Genomic DNA, 10,027 nt, shown 5'->3' on the forward strand with positions numbered 1-10,027 from the left:
AGTTAGTTAGTAGTTAGTTAGTTAGTTAGTAGTTAGTTAGTTAGTTAGTTAGTTAGTTAGTTAGTTAGTTAGTAGTTAGTTAGTTAGTTAGTTAGTTAGTTAGTTAGCTCTGAATCCTCCAAATTTACAAATATAAACATTGCATTCACTAAATCGCACAGGATCTCTTAAGCTTTCACAATACCGTGTTCAGATACTTACTACAACATCGACATTAAAATCTAAATAGTAACAAAAACAAACAATTCAAACGACTAATTGCATATTTGCATACAACATGTTGTACATACACCAACAATTACATGTTCGTTCATACCATGCAATAACAAAAATTTCCTATGTACAACAAAATATGTACAAAGATACAAAATTTCATTTTACAGATTTTAACTTTAAATTTTGGAAAGTGTTTGAGTGTGTAGTTTTGAATCTTTTGAAAGTGAACACCAAGTGGCAACATGTACACACGTATTTAACGATGAAAAAACCTTTCATCAAAGATCTTTTAAATGTAAAAGTAAATCATTAGTTTGTCATGATATTTGTAACGCTTTTCTAAAAAGCTTTAAAACTTGTTTCCAGTTGTAGGGTAAGTTTGAACCATTGTGGCTATGAGGATTTATTCTTACCTGTGGCAAGTTGTGGTAAATGGCATTTTCAAACACGTAACAAATCAACGTTATTTGGCTTGTTGTCGATTTTTTTAACTTTATTTTTCACGAATCCATCAATTTCTGCTTTTATTTTTGTTGATTTTTTTATGTTCATGTAACATTTACATATTTAACCATTCACTTACGACACTCAATGGAAACCAAGTAAGAAAGTATAGTTAGTTGTAACCGATCATATAATGCGCTGCAATAGCGGTTGTGGTAATATTATAGAAAATTAGAAAAGTACTATTTAAAGACCGAAAAAATTCCAAACAGTCTAGTCTATAGTCTAGTCTATAGTCTAGTCTATAGTCTAGTCTATAGTCTAGTCTATAGTCTAGTCTATAGTCTAGTCTATAGTCTAGTCTATAGTCTAGTCTATAGTCTAGTCTATAGTCTAGTCTATAGTCTAGTCTATAGTCTAGTCTATAGTCTAGTCTATAGTGTAGTCTATAGTCTAGTCTATAGTCTAGTCTATAGTCTAGTCTATAGTCTAGTCTATAGTCTAGTCTATAGTCTAGTCTATAGTCTAGTCTATAGTGTAGTCTATAGTCTAGTCTATAGTCTAGTCTATAGTCTAGTCTATAGTCTAGTCTATAGTCTAGTCTATAGTCTAGTTTATAGTCTAGTCTATAGTCTAGTCTATAGTCTAGTCTATAGTGTAGTCTATAGTCTAGTCTATAGTCTAGTCTATAGTCTAGTCTATAGTGTAGTCTATAGTCTAGTCTATAGACTAGTCTATAGTCTAGTCTATAGTCTAGTCTATAGTCTAGTCTATAGTCTAGTCTATAGTCTAGTCTATAGTCTAGTCTATAGTCTAGTCTATAGTCTAGTCTATAGTCTAGTCTATAGTCTAGTCTATAGTCTAGTCTATAGTCTAGTCTATAGTTTAGTCTATAGTCTAGTCTATAGTCTAGTCTATAGTCTAGTCTATAGTCTAGTTCTATAGTCTAGTCTATAGTCTAGTCTATAGTCTAGTCTATAGTCTAGTTCTAGTCTAGTCTATAGTCTAGTCTATAGTCTAGTCTATAGTCTAGTCTATAGTCTAGTCTATAGTCTAGTCTATAGTCTAGTCATAGTCTAGTCTATAGTCTAGTCTATAGTCTAGTCTATAGTCTAGTCTATAGTCTAGTCTATAGTCTAGTCTATAGTCTAGTCTATAGTCTAGTCTATAGTCTAGTCTATAGTCTAGTCTATAGTCTAGTCTATAGTCTAGTCTATAGTCTAGTCTATAGTCTAGTCTATAGTCTAGTCTATAGTCTAGTCTATAGTCTAGTCTAGTATAGTCTAGTCTATAGTCTAGTCTATAGTCTAGTCTATAACTAGTCTATAGTCTAGTCTATAGTCTAGTCCATAGTCTAGTCTATAGTCTAGTCTATAGTCTAGTCTATAGTCTAGTCTATAGTCTAGTCTATAGTCTAGTCTATAGTCTAGTCTATAGTCTAGTCTATAGTCTAGTCTGTAGTCTAGTTCTCTAGTCTAGTCTATAGCCTTGTCTATAGTCTTGCCTATAGTCTTGTCTATAGTCTAGTCTATAGTCTAGTCTATAGTCTAGTCTATCGTCTAGTCTATAGTCTAGTCTATAGTCTAGTCTATAGTCTAGTCTATAGTCTATATATATAGACTATAGTCTAGTCTATAGCCTATTCAATAGTCTAGCTACAGTCTAGTTTGTAGTCAAGATAAGTTGCAAACATCTCAAAAACTGACATACTGCCTCAAACATTATTTTGATAGTGTGTACAATAAACCTTTGTAACACAACCAAAAATTCTTCCCATTACATTGTTTTGCAGCACATTTCCATAGAAATGTGCGAAGATTATACGTTGCAGTCAAACACGAAATTGTTCACGAAAACCTCGAGCTGTATATTACTGTTTTTTGTTGTTGTTGTTTTCGTTGGTATTGTTTAGATGTTGCTGATGCAATGTAATGTTATTACAAGTTGCCCAAACTCAAAACGGCAAGTTGTATTGCTTGGGATATTTTACTCCTTTAGCATTCACGTTTCAACAAAAGAACATGAAATATTTTCACAAAATGAAATTGAAAATTTAAAATTTTAGAATTGAAATCTTTTTTGTAATAAAAATAAAGTTAATACGCATAAGAATTGATAAAAGGTTCAAGCGTCCATTTATTTGACGTATTAGCCAGCACAGTAGGGTAGAAATCACAAGTTGTAAACATTTTACAAAAATCATTTAACCCCTATTTAAATAATGTATATATTAGTCTATAATTGACCCAGAAGATTAATCCATAATTACATTTTATATGATCATTCATATGAAGAGACACCTATAAGAACACAATTTCACTTGTTAGGCACTGATGAGTCAGCATCTTAGTAGCTCACTGTTATCCTGAGATACTTTTAATAATGTTTAAAAATAAAATCGTTTAATATTTAATGTATTGTTTTTCATTTCTTTAAAAATATACGCATAAACTCCTTCTGTTGCAACTAAATTAAAAAGGAACAAAATATAAAGAAATTATTAAATGTGGACGCCATGTGGGTAAGTATGTGTGTTTAAACATGTATGTACATCCATCCAACCATGTTTAATAACTTTTGAACGGAAATTCAATTCATTGTCTAACATGGCAACAGCCATGTTTTAATCAAATACGTGACTTGATTTTATTTTCTTATAGTACGCAAAAACTAATGGAGGTTCTACTACATATTTAGGACTAAAGTCTTATTATAGTTTCTTCAGTAGTTTATATTTAAAAAGAACTTTAAGGATTTTATTTTGAAAGACTTATAAATACTGGTTTAATAGACTAGATTATAGACTATACTATTAAATAGACTGAAATTGCGACTGAACCATAGACTAGACTAGAGCAAAAACCATAGACTAGACTATAGACCAGACTATAGAATAGACTGTAGACTAGAATGTACCTGGAATATAGACTAAACTATAGTCCTGTTGACTAGACTATAGACTAAAATATAGACTAAACTATAGACTAGAATATAGAATAAATTATAGACTAGACTAAACTATAGAGTAGACTAAACTATAGACTAGACTAGACTAAACTATAGACTATACTATAGACTAGACTAGAGACTAGACTATAGACTAGACTAGACTAGACTATAGACTAGACTATAGACTAGACTATAGACTAGACTAGGACTAGACTAGATATGACTAGACTATAGACTAGACTATAGACTAGACTATAGACTAGACTATAGACTAGACTATAGACTAGACTATAGACTAGACTATACTAGACTATAGACTAGACTATAGACCAGACTATAGACTAGACTATAGACTAGACTATAGACTAGACTATAGACTAGACTATAGACTAGACTATAGACTAGACTATAGACTAGACTATAGACTAGACTATAGACTAGACTATAGACTAGACTATAGACTAGACTATAGACAAGACTATAGACTAGACTAAAGACTAGACTATAGACTAGACTATAGACTAGACTATAGACTAGACTATAGACTAGACTATAGACTAGACTATAGACTAGACTATAGACTAGACTATAGACTAGACTATAGACTAGACTATAGACTAGACTATAGACTAGACTATAGACTGGACTATAGACTAGACTATAGACTAGACTATAGACTAGACTATGGACTAGACTATAGACTAGACTATAGACTGGACTATAGACTAGACTATAGACTAGACTATAGACTAGACTATGGACTAGACTATAGACTAGACTATAGACTAGACTATAGACTAGACTATAGACTAGACTATAGACTAGACTATAGACTAGACTATAGACTAGATATGGACTAGACTATAGACTAGACTATAGACTAGACTATAGACTAGACTATAGACTAGACTATAGACTAGACTATAGACTAGACTATAGACTAGACTATAGACTAGACTATAGACTAGACTATAGACTAGACTATAGACTAGACTATAGACTAGATAGACTAGACTATAGACTAGACTATAGACTAGACTATAGACTAGACTATAGACTAGACTATAGACTAGACTATAGACTAGACTATAGACTAGACTATAGACTAGACTATAGACTAGACTATAGACTAGACTATAGACTAGACTATAGACTAGACTATAGACTAGACTATAGACTAGACTATAGACTAGACTATAGACTAGACTATAGACTAGACTATAGACTAGACTATAGACTAGACTATAGACTAGACTATAGACTAGACTATAGACTAGACTATAGACTAGACTATAGACTAGACTATAGACTAGACTATAGACTAGACTATAGACTAGACTATAGACTAGACTATAGACTAGACTATAGACTAGAACTATAGACTAGACTATAGACTAGACTATAGACTAGACTATAGAACTAGACTATAGAATAGACTATAGACTGGACTATAGACTGAACCATAGAATAGACTATAGACTGGACTATAGACTAGAAGCAAAATTAAGATTGAATTAAGTATATGTATATGGATTAAAGACTAGACTATAGTCTAGAGTTTAGAATCTAAACTATAGAATGTACTAGATTAGAGACTTTAGTAGAGTCTAGACTAAGCTATGGACTAGACCATATTACACTATAGACTAGCCTATATACTAGAATATAGTCTAGACTATAGACCATACTATAGACTAGACTAGACTATAGACATGAACAGATTTTAGACATAAAACTATTTTTCCAATCTGATCGTTTGTTTAATGCGCTACGTTGTCGTTCGCACTGTAAACGATATAATATGTGCAGAAGATCATTGATCCAAACTAACACTTATTTCTCTATTTCAAATTCTTTATGTTAAAAAATAACTAATTTCAATTAACATCTACCAATAGTCTTAAATACAAACATATTTTCAGTTATAAATAGAAGTGAATCTAACGGAACTAAGATCATAATCCAACAACATACAACGCGATCGGAAGTAGAAACCATCAAATAAAAAAAAGCAAAAAATGAACTCGCAAAAACAAATCAATTCAAAATAGCTGCATTAGAGTTTTATTACTCTCTTTATGTGATCGCTACATTAGTGATCTATCCGGTCTTAATGGTTTTCGCTATAATAATAAAATTATTAAAATTTATGCAAAATAAACATCGAAATAAATCGATAAAGGGTCAAGTAGCGGTGGTAAGTTGTTTAAGAAAGTTAATAATAAAATATTTATGTATATTTCTTATTTAAATTTTGTTTAAGAAGACTTTGATGACTCACAATACAAATTATTTGTTGTTGTTCATTTGATAATTTAATATTCATTTATTTACCTACTGTATTTATTGTTTAACTTTTGTTTATTTAATTTAATGTAGATAACAGGTTCTGGTCGAGGTCTAGGTCGTATTTTAGCCATAGAATTGGCCAAAAGAGGTTGTCATGTTGGCTATTGTTGATATTGAGCAGAATTTGACTGAGGAAACCGCCAATGTTTATCGCACAACAATATCAAGTTAAAACTAAAGCTTACAAGGTAAATTAATAATAAATATAAATTAATTAATTGTAAGATTAATTGTTATTAAAACAATGTTTTAGAAATTGGCAAAACGTGATCTTTTAGCAATTAAATTCAGTTTGGAAATTGCGAGTGCACCAGACTTATAGACTGTACTGGATTGTGGACTGGACTATGAACTTGATTATAGCCCAGACTATAAACTAGAATTTCTACTAGACTTAAGACTCAACTATAGACTAGACTATAAACTGACTATAGACAACTATATAGATAGACTATAGACTAGGACTATAGACTAGGACTATAGACTAGACTATAGACTAGACTATAGACTAGACTAGATATAGACTAGACTATAGACTAGACTATAGACTAGACTATAGACTAGACTATAGACTAGACTATAGACTAGACTATAGACTAGACTATAGACTAGACTATAGACTAGACTATAGACTAGACTATAGACTAGACTATAGACTAGACTATAGACTAGACTATAGACTAGACTATAGACTAGACTATAGACTAGACTATAGACTAGACTACTATAGACTAGACTATAGACTAGACTATAGACTAGACTATAGACTAGACTATAGACTAGACTATAGACTAGACTATAGACTAGCTATACTAGACTATAGACTAGACTATAGACTAGACTATAGACTAGACTATAGACTAGACTATAGACTAGACTATAGACTAGACTATGACTAGACTATAGACTAGACTATAGACTAGACTATAGACTAGACTAGACTAGACTATAGACTAGACTATAGACTAGACTATAGACTAGACTATAACTAGACTATAGACTAGACTATAGACTAGACTATAGACTAGACTATAGACTAGACTATAGACTAGACTATAGACTAGACTATAGACTAGACTATAGACTAGACTATAGACTAGACTATAGACTAGACTATAGACTAGACTAATAGACTGACTAGACTAATAGACTAGACTATAGACTAGACTATAGACTAGTTACTATAGACTAGACTATAGACTAGACTATAGACTAGACTAAGACTAGACTATAGACTAGACTATAGACAGACTATAGGATCAGACTAAATAGACTAGACTATAGGACTGAGTACTATAGACTAGACTATAGACTAGACTATAGACTAGACTATAGACTAGACTATAGACTAGACTATAGACTAGACTATAGACTAGACTATAGACTAGACTATAGACTAGACTATAGACTAGACTATAGACTAGACTATAGACTAGACTATAGACTAGACTATAGACTAGACTATAGACTAGACTATAGACTAGACTATAGACTAGACTATAGACTAGACTATAGACTAGACTATAGACTAGACTATAGACTAGACTATAGACTAGACTATAGACTAGACTATAGACTAGACTATAGACTAGACTATAGACTAGACTATAGACTAGACTATAGACTAGACTATAGACTAGACTATAGACTAGACTATAGACTAGACTATAGACTAGACTATAGACTAGACTATAGACTAGACTATAGACTAGACTATAGACTAGACTATAGACTAGACTATAGACTAGACTATAGACTAGACTATACACTAGACTATAGACTAGACTATACACTCTATAGACTAGACTATAGACTAGACTATACTAGACTATAGACTAGACTATAGACTAGACTATAACTAGACTATAGACTAGACTATACTAGACTATAGACTAGACTATAGACTAGACTATAGACTAGACTATAGACTAGACTTAGACTAGACTATAGACTAGACTATAGACTAGACTATAGACTAGACTATAGACTAGACTATAGACTAGACTATAGACTAGACTATAGACTACTAGACTAGACTATAGACTAGACTATAGACTAGACTATAGACTAGACTATAGACTAGACTATAGACTAGACTATAGACTAGACTATAGACTAGACTATAGACTAGACTATAGACTATAGACTATACTAGACTAGACTATAGACTAGACTATAGACTAGACTATAGACTAGACTATAGACTAGACTATAGACTAGACTATAGACTAGACTATAGACTAGACTATAGACTAGACTATAGACTAGACTATAGACTAGACTATAGACTAGACTATAGACTAGACTATAGACTAGACTATAGACTAGACTATAGACTAGACTATAGACTAGACTATAGACTAGACTATAGACTAGACTATAGACTAGACTATAGACTAGACTATAGACTAGACTATAGACTAGACTATAGACTAGACTATAGACTAGACTATAGACTAGACTATAGACTAGACTATAGACTAGACTATAGACTAGACTATAGACTAGACTATAGACTAGACTATAGACTAGACTATAGGCTAGACTATAGACTAGACTATAGACTAGACTATAGACTAGACTATAGACTAGACTATAGACTAGACTATAACTAGACTATAGACTAGATAGACTAGACTATAGACTAGACTATAGACTAGACTATAGACTAGACTATAGACTAGACTATAGACTAGACTATAGACTAGACTATAGACTAGACTATAGACTAGACTATAGACTAGACTATAGACTAGACTATAGACTAGACTATAGACTAGACTATAGACTAGACTATAGACTAGACTATAGACTAGACTATAGACTAGACTATACTAGACTATAGAGACTATAGACTAGACTATAGACTAGACTATAGACTAGACTATAGACTAGACTATAGACTAGACTAGACTAGACTATAGACTAGCTATGACTAGACTATAGACTATACTAGACTAGACATAGACTACTAGACTAGACTATAGACTAGACTATAGACTAGACTATAGACTAGACTATAGACTAGACTATAGACTAGACTATAGGCTAGACTATAAAACAATAATCCTCCATTATTTTCAGATCGATGTCAGCGATTATCACCAACTAGAGGAGTTAAATAAAATGTCTCCCAAGATCTGGGAGATGTATCAATTTTAATTAATAATGCTGCCATTTTAACTTTGTCTTCTATGTTGAACCCATCACCCGAGGAAATACAAAGAATGATAAATGTCAATTTCACCAGCATATGCTTTGTAAGTAAAATCCCACAAAAAAATATGATATCGCTAAACTTGCTACATTTCTTCCTAACAGACCCAACAAATCTTTTTGCCCAAAATGAAAGAATTAAATCATGGGCATCTAGTCAACATATGCTCCAGTTCGGCCCTCTTCACCTCACCATTTTTTAATATTTATGCCGGCACTAAGGCAGCCGTACGTTCTATAACATCAGCTTTACGCATTGAAATAATGAATGAATTCAAAAATATAACGGCCACTACAGTAATGCCGCTATTCTTAAATACCAATCAACGTGTTGAAAGGCTAATAAATATGAGTGGTTTAACGAAAATATTTCCCCTGATCGAGGGTCCCATAGTGGCACAATATGTGCTGGACAGTATGCTTAATAATGAAGATGAAATAACGATACCAAATGCTTTTCTATATATTTATAAATTATACGAGTGAGTGAAGTATAGAAATGCGAATATTAATGGGAAATAAATTAATGATTTTTTTTTAATTTCAGACTCTTACCTGTTAGTGTTAAGGAATTTGGCAATGTTTTGATAACATTCAGAGGCTACAATCGGTTATTAAAATCCTTGAAAGCTAAAAGTAAATTGAAATAGTTTTAAAAAGTTAGATTTAAGAAGTTATAGTTTATTTAAGTATTATGGTTAAATATATATAATATGTATATATTTGGTTTATAATAAATATCGGTAAAAAATTTCTATATATAGTATCTAGATTATCGATAAATTTTACTTTTATATAAAAATTATTATTTATAGAGAAGTTTTAACAAATTCTTTTATGGAGAATTTTATAA

The 10,027-nt window shown here is 31.5% G+C and overlaps 1 pseudogene; it reads left to right on the forward strand.

Annotated features, from left to right (window-relative positions):
- Positions 1–5,660: 5,660 nt before the first annotated feature.
- Positions 5,661–9,824, forward strand: LOC119609564 (annotated as a pseudogene).
- The last annotated feature ends 203 nt before the right edge of the window (positions 9,825–10,027 follow it).

The sequence above is a fragment of the Lucilia sericata genome, unplaced genomic scaffold (assembly GCF_015586225.1).
Source record: "Lucilia sericata isolate MDLA Ls3-8-SP2 unplaced genomic scaffold, ASM1558622v1 Contig001006F_arrow, whole genome shotgun sequence".
In the NCBI taxonomy this organism is placed as follows: Eukaryota; Metazoa; Arthropoda; class Insecta; order Diptera; family Calliphoridae; genus Lucilia; species Lucilia sericata.